General features: G+C 39.1%; 1 protein-coding gene across 1 annotated transcript in view; it reads right to left on the bottom strand.

Annotated features, from left to right (window-relative positions):
- LOC124290129 (ankyrin repeat domain-containing protein 17-like) overlaps positions 1-17,863 on the bottom strand; it is a 436,224-nt gene that overhangs the window by 303,255 nt on the left and 115,106 nt on the right. The gene's annotated exons all lie outside the window — the stretch shown is intronic.

The raw sequence follows: 17,863 nt of genomic DNA, 5'->3' as shown, positions 1-17,863 counted from the left end.
AAGGGCGTGGCCAAACTCACGTTTTTTTCAGGTGACAAGACACGAAGGATTTTTGAAAATACGCGTTCATAAGCAGAATCTGAACTCAAAAACATTCAAAGAAAACAACTCAATGCCTAAATAATGCAGATCATGAAACAGTATCACAATATATGTAATTGTACCCACCCTTGATGAAACCGGAAGCACGTACGGCATGGCACTCATGGAGGTAAAATAGGCACGAGTTGGAAAACGGCCATTGATACATTTTCTAAATCGATTCAATTTCCCGTAAAATCCAACATATATAATAGAATTAAGTTTTCAATCACCTTCAATTCGTTACTTATAGCTCTTTTCAAAAGTAGTTGGTATTTTTTGCTTGCGTTGTATATTTTGTCCCCTCAATTTTGCCGCTGGTGCGTAGGTCTTTATTTTTACAAATTCGAAGTCGTAATGGATCTCGCGGTCGATGACTTCCGAATAATGTTCTGACACGGGGAGATATTATAAAATGTCAGTATGTCATAACAACAACATAATATTGTTATGTGTCTGTCGTCACAAGGACAATTCTGGTGATTGAAGATGTCATGCATGCATTTTCCTTTCACACAAACGGATGAAACCAGATCTAGTGTAAGAATGTGATGTAAATGGATTTCTTAAAAATTGGAATGACGGGATAAAAAAATAGTCATAGGCTGCGTGAATGTATTTCACTCACAATCGGTATTTATTTTAGACATTCAAACAGCTAAACATCACATCTTTTGTTCTCCAGGTTGGAGCAAAATTGAAAGAATTCTGTTGCCTCAAAAAGCAGAGCTTTCAAAATTTTAATTCTACCTACTAGTTTGTCACATTGTTTGACGTGTGTCCATTTTTATTTTAAAAATTACTGGTCAAGTGACCCAGTGCATTGCTCGATTTAGCATCAAGAATTTGCAATGGTTCAAGCTAAAACTGCAAAATGTAACCTCATATTTATATCTACTTGCACACTGTGAATGTTCATATTTTGCTGTTGAAAAAACAGACTTCATCTGGGAAACAGACTGATGACCCAAACTGGCTTGGGGCAATGATTACACTGACAGCGATTGACAGAATTAACCTTTTTTTCATGTCATGAAATTGTATAAAGCAATATAAAATTATCATACCAGACACAGAATAATATGCTGTAATGATGCTGTGAATCAGCAATATCAAAACCACAAGAAATAGATAATTATGTATTGAGCAGGAGGTGCAACCTGTTTTTGTCTGAGGCATCAAGGTAATCATGTAAGTGGCACCAGGGGCATATAGGTTTCCTTTCCCAAAATCGAGCCCTGCAATACATGATTTTTGTTGTCCAGTTTCGAGCTAATTTATTGAGATTTCAATTTGTATTTGTTATTGCCATATATATGTGGCAACGAAAATATCAAATACATAGATATTGTATGGAAACAAAATACACAAAATAATATGAAACATCTATCCATATATTTTATGGTATAGTTGTATTAAATAATTATGTACAATTGTTAGTTTTCCACATCACTAAAAGTAATTGAAACTTGGTTATTTACACTTTGCTAATGCATGGATATAACTTTAGTGCCTTTACCCATGACCATTTGGATTTTGGGAGACAAAAATACTAATCATATTATTTATAATAATTAACATATGAAAATATATGAAAATGTTAAAAAGGTGTAACCAGCTGTGAAACATTAAGCATAACAAATCTATCATCATTATTCACCAAGGATTATAATTCATTGCATAAATTTAGATGTGTAATACAAAATGTTTTGAAGTGAGACTATAAATCTGGCATATACGTAATATGAACACACAATTATTAAATCATCCCTAATTTCACGTGAAACTATAATTGATTCTATATTTTAGTATATAATATAATGCATATGCATCATGCTTCATATTTTGTCACAATAAGAAAAGCACGACGGTTATTTTGAAACACAAATTTTGTCAAGCCCATTTCCGCGCACATGTTGTTGATGCCACTGTTTGTAAACGTTGTTGCGTCGGACAAAGTACAAAAACTAACAAACTAGCATCAACATGCCTCACAATTATATGTTTCTTATCTGCATGATCAGTGTAGAATAAAGTGGTGGTCCTAATATCAACAAATGTTCAAATAAAAGATACTGTGAAACTTGCAAGTAGAGTGTTGATCGACTACTGTTTCCGGGTCACGGGATCATACAAGGTCAAACTGGCTCCGTGATATTCCAATTATATAGTCAAAAACACAATGTTTTGTTCCTGTGAGCTATGATTAATCATTCTAAATAGTGATTTGTGATAAATATGGGTTTGCCAGACGAAATATCTCCGAATTTACTGTTAGTATTCAATAACGAAAGACAACCCCTGTGACATCACATCCGGTGACCTTTGCACTTACCAGAAAACAAGTTAGATTTCGCGATATTAATTTTTGTTTCACTCTTGTCATATAAACCTGAAAATGATAAAAGAAGCACTTGTAGAATGAGAAATTCTTCAACTTTCGCCAGGGCTTATACATGTTAGTCCTGTAAACTTTGTTCTTATCAAAATAGCAATATGTTATGTTCGAGTTGGACGAAGCTCGCCGTGTTTGTTCTTCGTACGTGTAACAAGGTGCAACACTGGTTTTCTGTGGGCTTGTGTCGAAAATAATGAACTATAACACTTGAAATTTGGACTCGTGAATAATCATAAATCATATATTTATTTCTGCAATTTTCATGACATGACACGTTGGAATAAACGTAATAGTGCCATTTGAATAAAATATGTGATGACATCGAAATTACGATTTGTTTACGACAAACGTTTCCGATTATTTTTGCTTAGAAATGTTTTGAATTTTGTCGTCGTGCTGATTATTGCCGATACAAATATAGGAATATAAAGTCAGATAATTATGAGAAATAGGAAGAATATTGAAATAGGTTTGCGCTAATTTAACGATTTATTCAGGTTCCTTATATGAAACGCATTCCACTGTCAATCAAGTAATTCAGGTAAATTCAGGAAACTTTACATTATTTATGTTTGCCTTGTCATGTGTTTAAAATTATCAGGAAATGTTTAGATAATAATGTTCGTTTTTCTATCTAGCATTAATGTGCCAAATATTTTTCCATTTTTGGATTGGATTTAATGTTTGTTTAATGCAACCCCCGACATCAAGGAAATCTGTATTATGTCGTAATATCATGGATGCCTTCAAGAAGGATCTCCTTGGTAGTGAGCTTGTAACAAATACTCCAAAAGATGTACATGTATTGACGGGCCTGTACAACTCTATACTCGCAGGTCTTCTGGACAAATATGCACCTCCAGTCATGAAGACAGTCCGCTGTAGGTCCAGTAACCCATGGTACTGTGAGGAAATACGGGAAGCTAAACAGTCACGGCGGATCGCTGAAAGAAGCTGGCGAAAGTGTTCACATAGAACTAGAGAACTATACAAGCATGTGCGGGATAATGTACATAGAGCATTTCGCAATGAAACCATTCTGTCAAATCTTAACAAGCCAAAAGTTATGTGGATCCAAGTGTTCAAGCTTCTTGGGAAAGAAAAAGACTTTACACTTCCCGATGCAGATAGTGATGAACCCTTGGCAGAAGATTTCAACTAATTTTTCACTGAGATGGTAACTACTATCAGAAAAGCCTTCGTTCCAAGTGATCAGAATATATTGGGAATGCAGATATCTACTAAATTCAAGATGTGCAAATTTCAACCCTTAACTAAAAACTAGGTTCTGAGTCTAATAACTAACTCCAAGGAAATTACTTGCGAGTTAGACCCAGTCCAGACGGATGTCCTCCTTGGGCTGATGGATGTCCTCCTTGGGCAGATGGATGTCCTCCTTGGGCTGATGGATGTCCTCGTTGGGCTGATGGATGTCCTCCTTGGGCTGATGGATGTCCTCCTTGGGCTGATGGATGTCCTCCTTGGGCTGATAGATGTCGTCCTTGGGCTGATGGATGTCCTCCTGGGGCTGATGGATGTCTTCCTTGGACTGACGGATGTCCTCCTTGGGCTGATGGATGTCTTCCTTGGGCTGATTGATGTCTTCCTTGGGCTGATGGATGTCTTCCTTGGGCTGATGGATGTCCTCCTTGGGCTGATGGATGTCCTCCTTGGGCTGATGGATGTCCTCCTTGGGCTGATGAATGTCGTCCCCACTGTCATGCACAGGATAATTAACTTCAGTCTTGATGGTGGTGAGGTGTCAAATGTTTTTAAACAGGCAGCAATGCTGAAAGTGATTACTGGTATCATAACTCATTAAAGATATTTCAACGTCAAGAGAATTTGAAATATATAAAGGCTGCGTTTTGGCCACGCCCTGGCATTCATCTTTAATCCAATTGATATTATACTTATTAGAATCATCAGCTTCTGATGAGGTTTTCAATATTTGATGACTGAGCCAAAGCTAGTGTTTATTAAAGTGTTGGTTTGGACAAATTGTTCAAGGTTTGTTGATGGTTATTCGGAAACTGAGCTTCATATTTACTTGCACACTGGTTTGCAGGGGGTAAAGGCTTCGGGACATTTTCATGTGCTTTTTGTTATGATTTTACCAAATTTTTAAACAACTTTAATACATTTTTTATGACAATTAGTTAGTATCTAAGAAACGGAAATAGATAAAAAAATCAGTGTTATATGGCCTCAGATCCAAACAAAGATCAGATAAAAGAAAGACCGACATACCTGTACCTCAACTCTGGCAGTTCAAGAAGTCCATTATTCTGGAAGTTGTAGCACTGATTTGTATCTAAATTAGGTTTTCAAAACAAAGTACCCATGCAACAAAATTGGAATGGATGATTCTTAATAAAAAAATAGATTCCCTTATATTTTGTGTTATGTTAAGATGGTGTACGGGTGTTAACACTTTTGAAGAGGGAAATTTTACTGAGATTTGCTGCAGATTTGCTGCTGAATATTAGCTTCTGGATGGGTCCGGATACATCCTCGGAAACATAGTTCACAAACCAAATCACCTTTTCCATATTCCCCAATAAGATACAAATATTATGTGGTGATTGATTTGTTTACATTGATATATCTACAAATACTATTGAACGAATAAGTAAACAGGGGAATTATTATTTTCTGCTTTGTATTTCGTTACCATTCTTTTAATTCACTGAAATATAAAAATCCATGCTAAACAAGATTTAAACAAAAAATTCAGTTACCCTGTCCCTGCTAATATCTGTGACGGACGCGAATTGCCTGTTAGATTGGTTCGAAAGAAAATACACTTCGTACTCTCAGTAGCTGGCCGATACGATTTTTCATCGAGCGTGCAACTCGTTTTCACTCGCCATAAACAATGTGCCAACTAAATATATTCAAAATCAAATCAACTTTCCTCTTTAAATAACATTCACAAACGACCGATACCAAAGTAGCACAAGCAGAATTCATCAACAAGGCAATCACGTTTCGCCAGCGGTGACGCCATTGTGAATAGTCAGTGGCTGTCCCGTCTAACCAGTTTATTCAAAGGTGGCGAAATGATGTTGTTTCAAGCTCAAAAGGTTTTTATTATCAATATCTTAAACAGTATCCACTATTTGATACATACCTATATTTGATACATACCTATCAATTCCATGACTAAGATGTATTACATCTAATCACAATCTGCCAACAGAAACTGGCCGCTGGGAGAACATACCACGCTTTGATAGAACTTGTTGTCAATCTGCATCTATTGCTGATGAATTGAATTGATTGATGAAAAACGAAGACGAAAGCTAGTAGGCGAGGCTTATCGACCAGGACTGGATCGGTCTATTTGCCAGGCACTGGGTAGGTAAAACCCCCTCGTCTCTATTCATCTGTGGCGCTAATCTTTTGATGCTAATAGGCTCTGAAATCTTGCGTCTTCGCCAATCATGGATGTTTGATGCTACGATGGTTGTTGCTTGCCAGTCAGTGGAGTGTGATGGGTTGTTCACAGTGTGTTTATAAAGGGCTGACTTTAGATCTGCTTTCAGTACTGAAGTTTTGTTCTCTTTGAGCCTAATGTCAATGGGGCGGGGGGTCTTCCCTACATAGCTGCTGCCACAGTCACTCGTTAGCTTGTAGATGAGTGGTGTTGGATGAGTTACATCCTCTACTGGCCTTCGAAGGTCAGATCAGCCACCACATCAACCAACTGCTCAAGGAAACTGCCGGCATAGATGTGACTTTCAGTTCACTCAAAACACTAAAACCATTATGAAGGCCAATGGAAGATGTACCTCTAAATGATGTAACTTTAAACGAATCAGAAATATTGTATCGGGACATGTCACAAGGGCGGACCAGGCTCGAACACCTTAAAAAGACACCGTCAACACTAACAAAGCGATGCAGGTTTCAAGGTGAGTTCGACGCTCTCATCCCGATCGTTGCAGTTCCACGTTTGGTAATAAGCTTGCCCTGTTCAGTTCAGTCCGAGTCAACTTGTAATGAAGAGAGGGATTGAGTAAACATGTGTGAGTATAGAACCGGGTGTTTAATTAATCACTGTACGCCAGAACATGAATGTAATGGGATAAGTTAGGAGTCTCTGTCGTACGACCCCTAACTTTTTGACTTAGCATCCCCTGACGGACCAAGCGAGTGCAGAGTTTGAGCTTACAATCTCGATCAGAACAGTGTGGAGTGGTCATATTTCTAAGTAACTGTTGTAGGGTCTACCTACACCCAGTCGTCAGATACAACATTACTCTTTAAGTTTGCTACTCTTCCATTTAAATCGTAATATCGAAGCCTTCGAATGTGGCAAGTAAGCTCCCTAGTTTGAAATCTCGATGTCCAGCAATCCATATCACTGTATTAAGTACATTTCCTAGCGATAACACATAGATGCCATCCATGTCGAAATGTACTGTCACTGAAAATTGTCGGTGAGTTAGATTTCCCTCCAACCAATCCTGCTGAAATATTCAGTGTATTTTACGTTAAAACCAAACTGATATAAGTGTTCAAGATTAGTTCGTGCACAGACTGTCTTCAAAGTAACGTTACACAGGACAGTTTGGATCATACATCTTGTTGAAAATCCTGATCCTCCTTTCTGGTTAGAGGCCTGAAAACCATTTGTAAGATGAATCAGTTTCTACAAGCAAATCTGTCGGGTAACATAGCCCCAGCCAGTCCCCGCATACTTGTTGGTTGTAAACACATACAGTGAGACCTCGGATACTCGGACCCCAGATTTCCGGAAACCTCACCTTCCGGTCAATTTTTAGAAAAAACCAATCTCTTACGTTATAAAAGTGACTGTCTATAACGGATATTCGGTTTCCGTTTCCGGACGGTACATTTTACAAACAAACCGGCTAAATCAACACAAAATTGACTCACCTATCCGCACCAAGCTTTGATCCACCGCTACATACCACCGCTACATACCACGGCTCTGTTATTCCTGGTGCCATAGTGACTGATTCAGTGCGGATACACATTTATTTCCAAAGCCCACCCAATTATTTATTTGATGCTAATCGCCATTCTCAATCCTTATCCCCACTGTCAACCCGTGCCACTCATCAATTGTTATTTACATTATGACATTCATAGCCTGAACTGATAGTCCCTCAGTCGTACGTTTAAGATAGTTTATGTTCTATTTGTAAATCGTTGTTTCTTCGTCTGTCTTTTGTGGTCTTTAACTATATATAGTCTCTCTTCACCTACAACTTGGACCCCTTGTTATAGTTGAGAGGCCGTGTGGCCTTAGTACAAGCAGACAGTCACACAACCGCAAAATTGTAACCCCAAAGGCTTGAATTGTTAGAACATTGTTCAACGTGAAGGGCAAGTTAACTATTATTCCTGTACTTTTTGTTGTTGAATCCCATCGCGATTCGAACCCGCACTGTCAGAGCGAGACACCTGATGGCCAGCACACAAAGTCAGCGCTCATCCCGGCTTCCTGTCAAATGGAAGTCGGACAACTAGTAGTCTTGATCACGTACTTTGTGTACAAGAGTCCAACTCCAAATTATTTTCATTGTTGACAAATTGCTCCTCATAAATATGTCCAAGTACATTTGTCAGTAGTAGTTTACAGTGGTGTAAAAACTGAAAAAAAAAATATACATATTTTGACCAGAATTACTGAGATTACAAAACGTCAAGCAAATTCTAGGAGTTTTCAAAATCCTCATGATATTAACTCCATTACTATCAAAGACTTTCTGTGAATACTAATGTCAACTAGTCGCTCTTCGTGAAATGGCAGTTACTAGGGTAGCCTAGTGGATAAAGCGTTTACTCGTCACGCCGAAGACCCGGGTTCGATTCCCCTCGTGTTTACAATGTGTGAAGCCCATTTCTGGTTTCCTCCGCCGTGATATTGCTGGAATATTGCTGAAAGCGGCGTAAAACTAAACTCACTCCATGACAGCACATTAAAGTCATTGTCTGTACTTGTCTATCTTCATATTCTATTTATTACATTAATTTATAGATTATGATAAACTATTCCATACAAGTGTTAAACTTTCTCATGAATCTTGAAAAGCTATTTTGCATGTCCACTCCTTTGTGAAACAGTGCCCTGGTCAAGTTTGATGGTGTTTAAGTAAACATTGATGATTTCCATTCTCAGACCATAGAGGGAGAAAGTCTTGTCCTGTGTGAAAGGACACAATTCCATCTTTGTGTTTGATATTGTGTTGAGTCATTTGCGATGCTTAATAACACGCTTATTTCTAACCAATAGTGTGCCTAACCACGACATTCATGTACGTTCATGATCGGGTGGCCTCCTTCCCGTACATTGTTCATACAGTGACCTTATTGAGGTACATTGGGGATCAGGTGGCCTCATTGCTGTAGATTGTTGATCGGGTGGCCTCATTGCTGTACACTATTGATCGGATGGCCTCTTTGCTGTACATTGTTGATCAGGTGGCCTCTTTGCTGTACATTCTTGATCGGGTGCCCTCATTGCTGTCCATTGTTCATCCTGGGACCTCATTGCTGTACATTGATGATCGGATGGCCTCATTGCTGTATATTGTTGATCGAGTAGCCTCATTGCTGTACATTGATTATCGGGTGGCCTCCTTCCCGTACATTGTTCATCCAGTGACCTTATTGAGGTACATTGGGGATCAGGTGGCCTCATTGCTGTAGATTGTTGATCGGGTAGCCTCATTGCTGTATATTGTTGATTGGGTTGCCTCTTTGCTGTACATTGTTGATTGGGTGGCCTCATTCCTGTACATTGCTGGTCGGGAGGCCTCATTGCTGTACATTGTAGATAGGATGGACCGTTTGCAATACATTGTTGTTCGGGTGGCCTCATTGCTGTACAGTGATGATAGGGTGGCCTCATTGCTGTACACTGTTGATCCGGTGGCCTCATTGCTGTGAATTCTTTATCAGGTGGCCTCATTGCTGTACATTATTGATCTGGTAGCCTCATTGCTGTACATTGTTGATCGGGTTACGTCATTGCTGTGTATTGTTGCTTGGGTGACGTCATTGCTGTTCATTGTTGATTGGGTGACCTCATTGCTGTACATCGTTGATCGGGTGGTCTCATTGCTGTACATTGGTTCTCGGCTGGCCTCATTGCTGTATATTGTTGATGTATTGGCTCATTGATGTACATTGTTGATCGGGTGTTCCTGTGACTAAAGTATACATGCATTTCAGGTGGCCACATGTCTTTGCTTCCTTTAAGGCATAATTCTGTAAAGAGCGCTCCGAACCAAAACGAATTTCGTCCCAATTGATATTTGAAAGAACACACAACGTTATGGATACTACTTCTTGTTTATTGCATTTATCGATTTCCGATGTAGATTCCTCCGCCATTATAAAGCTACACTGACAACAACCAAGTTATGTGAGGTATACATCCATTGATATTACACGTGTAAACCTTCCATTTCTTGATGCTATACTTCCGGTTCCACTCACCAACTTCAAGCAAGAAAGTCAATCAGTCAGTTATTCAAGGGCCGCCGTGACACTGGTTGGAAGACAGTAATACGCTAGTATACATATATCATGGTTGATATTCAAACTATTTCCTTTCAGGAACGTGCACGTCTCCATTAACTCGCGGGTGTCAGCCTCACAATAAAAATAAGCGATGCACCAGATTCGGTGACCACGCTGTCTGCACCTAACCCTCTGGCACCTGTGAGTAGCTATACACCAGATATACACTGGACATATACCAGATACACACTGGATATATACCAGATATACACTGATATATACTAGATATACACCATTTATACACTGTATATATGCTAGATATACACTAGATATACACTGGATATATACTAGATATACACTGGATATATACTAGACACACACTGGATAAATACCAGATATACACTGGATATATACCAGATGCACACTGGATATATACCAGATATACACTGGATATACCCCAGATATACACTGGATATATACTAGATATACACTGGATATATACTAGACACACACTGGATAATAAAAGATATACACTGGATATATACAAGATATACACTGGATATATACTAGATATACACTGGATACATACAAGATATACACTGGATATATACTAGATATACACTGGATATATACTAGATATACACTGGATATAAACTAGACACACACTGGATAAATACTAGATATACACGTTTTGTAATCTCAGTAAAGAATCTTAATTCTGGTCAAAACATTTGTTGTTGTTTTTCAGTTTTGTACACCACTAGCTATAAGCTACTACTGACAAAGCTTCATGGATATATTGATCAAGGACAATTTGTCAACAATGAAAATAAACGCCAGTTGAAGTTTACTGAGACACAATACGTGAAGGTGGAGGCGTACACAGAGTACGTGATCAAGACTACGAGTTGTCTGACTTACACTTGACAGGAAGACGAGGTGGCTGAGTGGGTTAGATCGCTGACTTTGTGTGCTAGCGATTGGGTGCCTCGCTCTGAGAGTGCGGGTTCGAATCCTGATGGGACTCAACAAAATAGTTGAATCTGTACTCAACTGAGAAAATAGAACACACGTTGCGTTGGGCTGTTTATTTGGTACTGTTTAACTAATATTTTGGACATTTAATTAAGGAGTAGGCATCCCCACGTCTTGCTCAGCTGTTCTCTATGTTCTTTATAACTTCCAAAATCGACACAAGATAAATCGGCCAGAGCGTTTACTTTAGGGTAAACTGATGATCTGAAGTCGTTTATAACCAGCGTCAATTCCCGTCTACTGATTTACCCACCTGACTAGTGAGACCCCGCCTCGAGTGTATCATATATATACATCCTTGAAATAAACATTTAAAGTGAAGAAACCCAAACTCTTCATTACACTGCGCGATTTGATGGATCATTTCTGAGTTTCAATAGTTAGATTGCCCTTCGCGTTGAGCAATGTTCTAACAAGTCAAGCCTTTGGCGTTGCCGTTTCGCGGCTGCATGACTGTCTGCTTGTATTTAAAGTCACAGGACCTCTCAACCATAACAAGCGGTCCACGTTTCAGGTGAAGAGAGATTATATATAGTTAAAGACCACAATGGACAGACGAAGAGACAACGATTTACAAATAATTATGTTATGTAATTTACAATTTTACATAACATAAATCCACTTAAACGTACAGTCAAATCCCGATGAGTCGAATCGCTGGGGACCAAGTAATAAATTCGACTTATCGATGTATTCGAGACATAGGTATGTCTATGAGGGTACAAAAAAAGATGATCCAGTCCTAATTCTTCCGCCTAAGCATTTGTTTATCTAAGACACCGGCATTCGACTCATCATTTGACTGTATTTTGACAGACACAACTTAAAGTCAACCAGTTCAAGCTATAAATGACGTAAATTAGTTACTTATGATATCTGTACTGTTTTGGCTATGAGACTGCTTGACAAACACTTTTATACTGAAAAGAGTAGGGCAAAGTATGCGGACACTGACTGGGGCTATGTACCCCGACAGATTTGCTTGAAAAACTGTTTCATCTTACAACTGGTTTTCAGGCCATGACCAGAAAGGAGGATTAGGATTTTCAACATGAGGCTTGATCCAAACTGTTCTGTGTAACGTTACTTTGTAGACAGTCTGCGCATGAACTAATCTTGAACACTTCCGTCCATTTGGTTTATGACGTCAAATACACTGACAATTTCAGCATGTTTGGTTGGAGGGAAAGTGAACTCGTAGACAATTTTCAGTGACCGTACATTTTGACATGGATGGCATCTATCTGTTATCGCAAGGAAATGTACTTTATACAGTGATATGAATTATTGGACATCGATATTTCAAACTAGGGCGCTTACTTGCCACATTCGAAGTCTTCGGTATAACGATTTATATGGAAAAGTAGCAAACACTTTCACCGATGGCGAGGCAGATATTCATTTAGTATTTTAGGCCATGAGCCAGACAATTCGTAATTTCATAAGCGTGCGAAGCACGCGAAATGATATTATAATTTTATGAGTATACTGAAATAAGGTCTTAATGTGATAATCTCTGACTTCCGACTGAGATACAACCCACAAGATACAAGTCTCGTGAGAAAAAAAGAGATTTCGTCCTTATTTCGAAGGCTGAATAAAGACAAGTAAACGCAAAATTTGCAGCAATGTTGTTTATTATTAAATGTACTGCATTGCAATTTACAAAATAATTATGTATATATACACCTTGTATACATTTCCAACAAACTTGATGTCACAACATGAAAAACTAGAAGTATTGTAAAAACAATCCGAACCACAACACTCTTGTCTTGGTGGTTAAAAAGGCTGGAAAACACAAGTCAATAATGACACCGATATTAAAAAGTCAAAGGGGATGTTACTCTTTCCAATCTACCAGTCATGTTGAACTTGAAGGAAGGAAAGAAGCGTCCATAAACGAATTCTTCCTGTCATGTGGAGGCCCAGAAGCTTATCAAAAAATGACTAGAGAAGAATAATCAAATTCATTTATTCAGAAATCGCTTTCCTGAGTAACTAAGTACCACCGGGAAGAGAGGGTGGGATTTGGACCTTATTTCAGTATACTCATAAAAATATAATTATATTTCGCGTGCTTCGCACGCTTATAAAATTACAAATTTTACTTCGTAACTGAAATAAGGTCTAAATGTGATAGTTCAAAGATTTACTTTAAGAGCATTTTACTTCAAAACTCATTAGTTGCAACAATATCTCTCTCATAGAATCTCTTAAATGTGTCAGAATTTGACCAGTTGGCACATAAATCTCTGCCATAGACACCCCTTGAACCTTAGCTTTTGAGGTAGCAGCTGATCTAGTGGAGTGAGCCTTAAACCATGTTTGTATCTATATGCCTGCTGCACCCATGAGTTTCTTAAGCCAATTTGCAAGATAAGAAGTCACAATTGTTTGTGTGGTTTATTGTTGCCTAAGAAAAGCTGGTGTTTCTGTGAATCCGATGTACGCCAACTTCTAGATCTGTGCATGTAGCTCCTGAGTGTGCTCAGAGGATCTAGATTGGGAGACTCAAAAAACTGTCTACGACAAATGTAGATGGTCTCGAACCTGTTTTTCTAGTTTTTGTGATACTGATAATTGTGAACTCTATTTTGTCACCTTTGTCTATCATTGTGGCTGGGTCCCGTTTGATTATTTCAGAGCACCTAGATGCATGTGTTAAAGCTAGTGGCATTGCGAGTTTGTGTGCTAGTGTGTCGTCAGGCAAGTTGTCATTTGCTCCTAAACCTTCAATATGGTTGAGTACTTTGTTTACATCCCATGTCTCTCAGGTTTTGGAGGTCTCGCATTAAAGATTGCAGTCATAGTTTCTCTTACTTGCTGACTCTGACCTATAAATGTGCCATTAATGTGAGGGTGAATAGCAGAAATTGCTGACCGAATCCCATTGATAGTGCTATGAGGCAATCCTAACTCAAAACAATGGGCAAGAAAATTCACTATATTTGCCAGAGAGGCACAAAATGGATTCACTTTCCTTTCACGACACCAGCTACTCCACTTTGACCAGGAGCTATTATAAGCTTCCCTAGTTCCTTGTCGTCTTGCTTAAGTGAGTAACTCTGAAGCCGATTTTGATATTCCTTCTGCTTCTCTACGTGACCTGACACTTTCCAGGCCGCTAGTGTCAGTGAGTTTTTGTGTAGAAGTGGGTGTGGTTCTCCGGCTGGGGAGGTCAGTAACGACTGATCCGGGGGTAGTTGTATTGGATCGGCTAGTAGGAGACTCAACAGTGTCGAGTACCACGGTTGACTCTGCCATGTTCGTGTTACCATGACAACTGTTGCTTTCTCCTTCTGGATTTTTGCCAAGCAACGACCTATCCGCATGGACACTACCCCTGGTACATATTCAGCTGTTAGGTGAATTTCTTTCAACATGCAATAATTCAAAAGCTTTTTCACTATCCAGTAGAGCATTGGATTTTGTACCCCTTTTCCGGTTGACGTAAGCCACAGCTGTGACATTGTCCGTTCTGAGATGGACATGGATCATGCTCTCCTTCTTTGTGAAAGTTTGTACTGCAAGATAACCTGCAAATAGTTCCAGTACGTTGATATGAAGTCTGCTCTCTTCCGGACTCCAGAGTCTGTACATTCTGACAAATTGCCCCACATCCATTTTTGTAGGAATCTGTTGTTATTATCATCTCTGACCCAAATGTTATGAAACTGCGACCATTCCAGGTCTCCAAATTCTCTATCCACCACTGCAAATCCACCTTGCATTCTGGAGTAATTACAGTTTTTGCCTTGTAGGTTTTGTGACATACTACAGACTGTACTTTCAATTTCTGCATTCTCCGATAGTGAAGAGGGGCTGGGAGAACTGCCAATGCAGATGACGTCAACTTGCCTATCAAGTGGGCTATCTGACGGAGAGATACATGCGTTTTCGACTGCATGTTTTGGCATTCTTGATTAATGCTTACTACTTTTGGTTTTGGTAGAGCGAGAGTCATGTTTTTAGAATCTATGATAAAACCGAGTAACTCTATACTCTGAGATGGGATCATCATTGACTTTTGAAGTTTATGACGAACCCTAACCTTTGTAGGAGAAACACTGTCGAATCTAGATCTTTTCTTAGATCGTTTTGACTCTGATTTGCGATTAACATGTCGTCTTAGTAGATGACTATTCTCAAACCTATCCTTCTCAGCAAAGCTATTGCGGGTTTCATTATTTTTGTAAATACCCTGGGAGCAGGGGCTAGTCCAAAGGGCATGCGCTGAAACTGGCATGGTTTTGTTTTCCATTGGAATCTGAGACACTTTCTTTGACCCTCGCTTACCGGAACCGAGAAGTATGCATCTTGATTGATGTGATTGATTTTTACCATGAAATTGTTTGTCTGCAATAACTCTGTCAGAGTAACCATGCCTTCCATTTTGAAATGTATGTATGCAATGTTTTGGTTTAACCTTTTGGCATTGAAAACGGGTCTGAATCCCCCTGACTTCTTTTCCATAACAAATATGGTACTGACATATTGTTCTGTGCACATCTGAACAACCTGCACTGCTCCTATTTCGAGCATTTTTGAAATTTCTTTTGTCAGGGCCTCGTCTTCTAGATGTGACATGTGTAGCTCTCTTGGACAAACATTTTGAACAGGGCAATTTAGAAATTCTTTGACCAAGCCTAAAACCTTTTGAAGGATGCTTCGATCTGATGTTATCTTTTTCCAATTTGGAAAGAAGTGTCGAATTCAACCCCCTATAAAATTTTGATCTACAACAATGTTTTCTAAACTCAGATCTTTTATCTGAATGTGCAGGTTGTCCAATTGTATTTAATTTTGATCTATTGAATATAAATCTGACATACCTTGGTCGTCTGCCTTTGGACCGGGAGGATGAGGTAAAGTGAACAAACTTTCTTCTGCCATTTCCTCTTGATTGGACACCGCCTCTGGAATAAGACAGCGGCCCCAGGTGAAAGGGCTGGGTGGTGGAAAACGATTTCCTGCGTCTGCCATTGTCTGCAAACAGTCTTTCAATGTCTTTTCATTTCTTTCTATCCTTAGAAGATTTATGCAAGTTCTTGTAAGACTTGTCACCAAAGAGAAAGTCCTTTTGCTTAGACAGCTTCTTTTGATTCTTGATCAAGTATCTTTGAGCTCTTTTCTGGTTACGCATCACTTTAGACAGGATATTGAGGCATCAGTGATAGACGGTGGCAACATGCGCTTGACCCGCCAAACAGACAGTCTTCTCAACAGTGGACAGGAACTCGTCTACATCCAACTCTTTAGCCTTTAACTCAAATCGCCTTCAGATTAGGGCATAGGGCGCTGCCATATTGGATGTAGAATCTCGCGAGCTGCGAGATATGGCTTGCACGTTATCACTGAGAGGAATATTCACCGTAGATCTAGAAACTTCCGAAACACTGCCAAAATCTGAACTAGACCAATAACAGGACGATGATGAATCAGATGAACTCGACAATTGAGATGAGTCTGACGAGGTCGAACAACTAGAGGACGATGAGGCACATTTATCTCCCTTCAATCAACGTCTGTCGCATGTCGTCGGTTTGCCACGTTTAGGGATTATAAACCCATTCCTGTCTACACGATTCTTGCGTCTTTGTTTTCTAGACTGATCCTCATCACTTGGATCATCACCATGTCTTTCAGCATTGTACTCTCTTCTATGGTTTGCCTCTTGGCTGGTGCTGGCAGTTGCCGTGTCGGCTGCTTGTGCCATATTGGCTGTGTGTGCCGTAGTGGCTGGGCGCTCAAACCCGCGCTCGGAACTCGGAAATTCTGAGTCTGACATCTAATAAGTGAAATAAAGTTTGTAAAACTGGCAATTATACCAGAAAATATGTTTTAAATGAAAAAACTCGATATAAACAGAGGATGACCGCCGATAAAACAGTGCACACAAATTTTGCGACTGTCGTCCATGGAGGCCAAAGAAATAACAACGAAATCGCCCTCGTTTTTTCTCACGAGACTTTGAATGGCTTGTATCTCGGTCGGAAGTCAGAGATTATCACATTTAGACTTTATTTCAGTTACGAAGTAAAATGTTCGGTACCACTCCACTCCAAAAACGTTTCTGTTTTTTAAAGTTGTTATGGTCTCTACATATCAAAAATGTATGATGGCCATATCAGTTTTGTAGCTCAAACTCTAAATCCAAGATGGCCGCCAAAAACTCCAAAACTTTCAAAAAATGGCAATTCCAAACTCTAATCGTGAGTAAAGTTCAACAAATAGGTTGGAAATGAAAACAGGGAGGTAAAACAGTGCTTACATAATTAAAAAAGATTTAATTTATATCAAGTTGTGTTGTTTGATACCTTTAAATCATATCGTTTCCGGATTTTGTAAGAGTCCACGTTGTAAGTTCAAAGAGCTTTTTTGAAAATTCATCATTTTATTTATTCTGAAGAAAGCTCTTTAATTTCAAAGAGTGAGAGCACCTTCGAGTCCTTTAAATTGGTTAGTAATTGTCGCTTTTCTGCATCATAAACACCAGCTGCACCATCAGTGTCACTCTTCGGCATGTTGTCACAATTTTGTGTCTGGTTCCGACATGTCACAGTGCATTTCAATCCATTGGTAAGGAACTGACAACTTGGCAGCTTACAGCTTGTGCACTTGCAAGAAATGAACTCAAGAACAGCATCTGGAACAAGAGGTCTTGTCATCCAGCAAATCTCTATGTGACCATTTTCTTCCACCCATCCATGACCATTCACACTTTTAAAAAGTTTTGGAGTTTTTTGGCGGCCATCTTGGATTTAGCCTTGTTCCGAGTTTGAGCTACCAAACTGGCTTGGCCATCATACATATTTGAAATGAGGCATAAATGAATATAAAAAACAC

The sequence above is a fragment of the Haliotis rubra genome, unplaced genomic scaffold, assembly GCF_003918875.1.
Source record: "Haliotis rubra isolate DU_JTF1 unplaced genomic scaffold, ASM391887v1 Scf458, whole genome shotgun sequence".
NCBI classification, from domain to species: domain Eukaryota; kingdom Metazoa; phylum Mollusca; class Gastropoda; order Lepetellida; family Haliotidae; genus Haliotis; species Haliotis rubra.
Note: the sequence above shows the minus strand (reverse complement) of the source record. Positions and strands in the feature narration are given on the sequence as shown.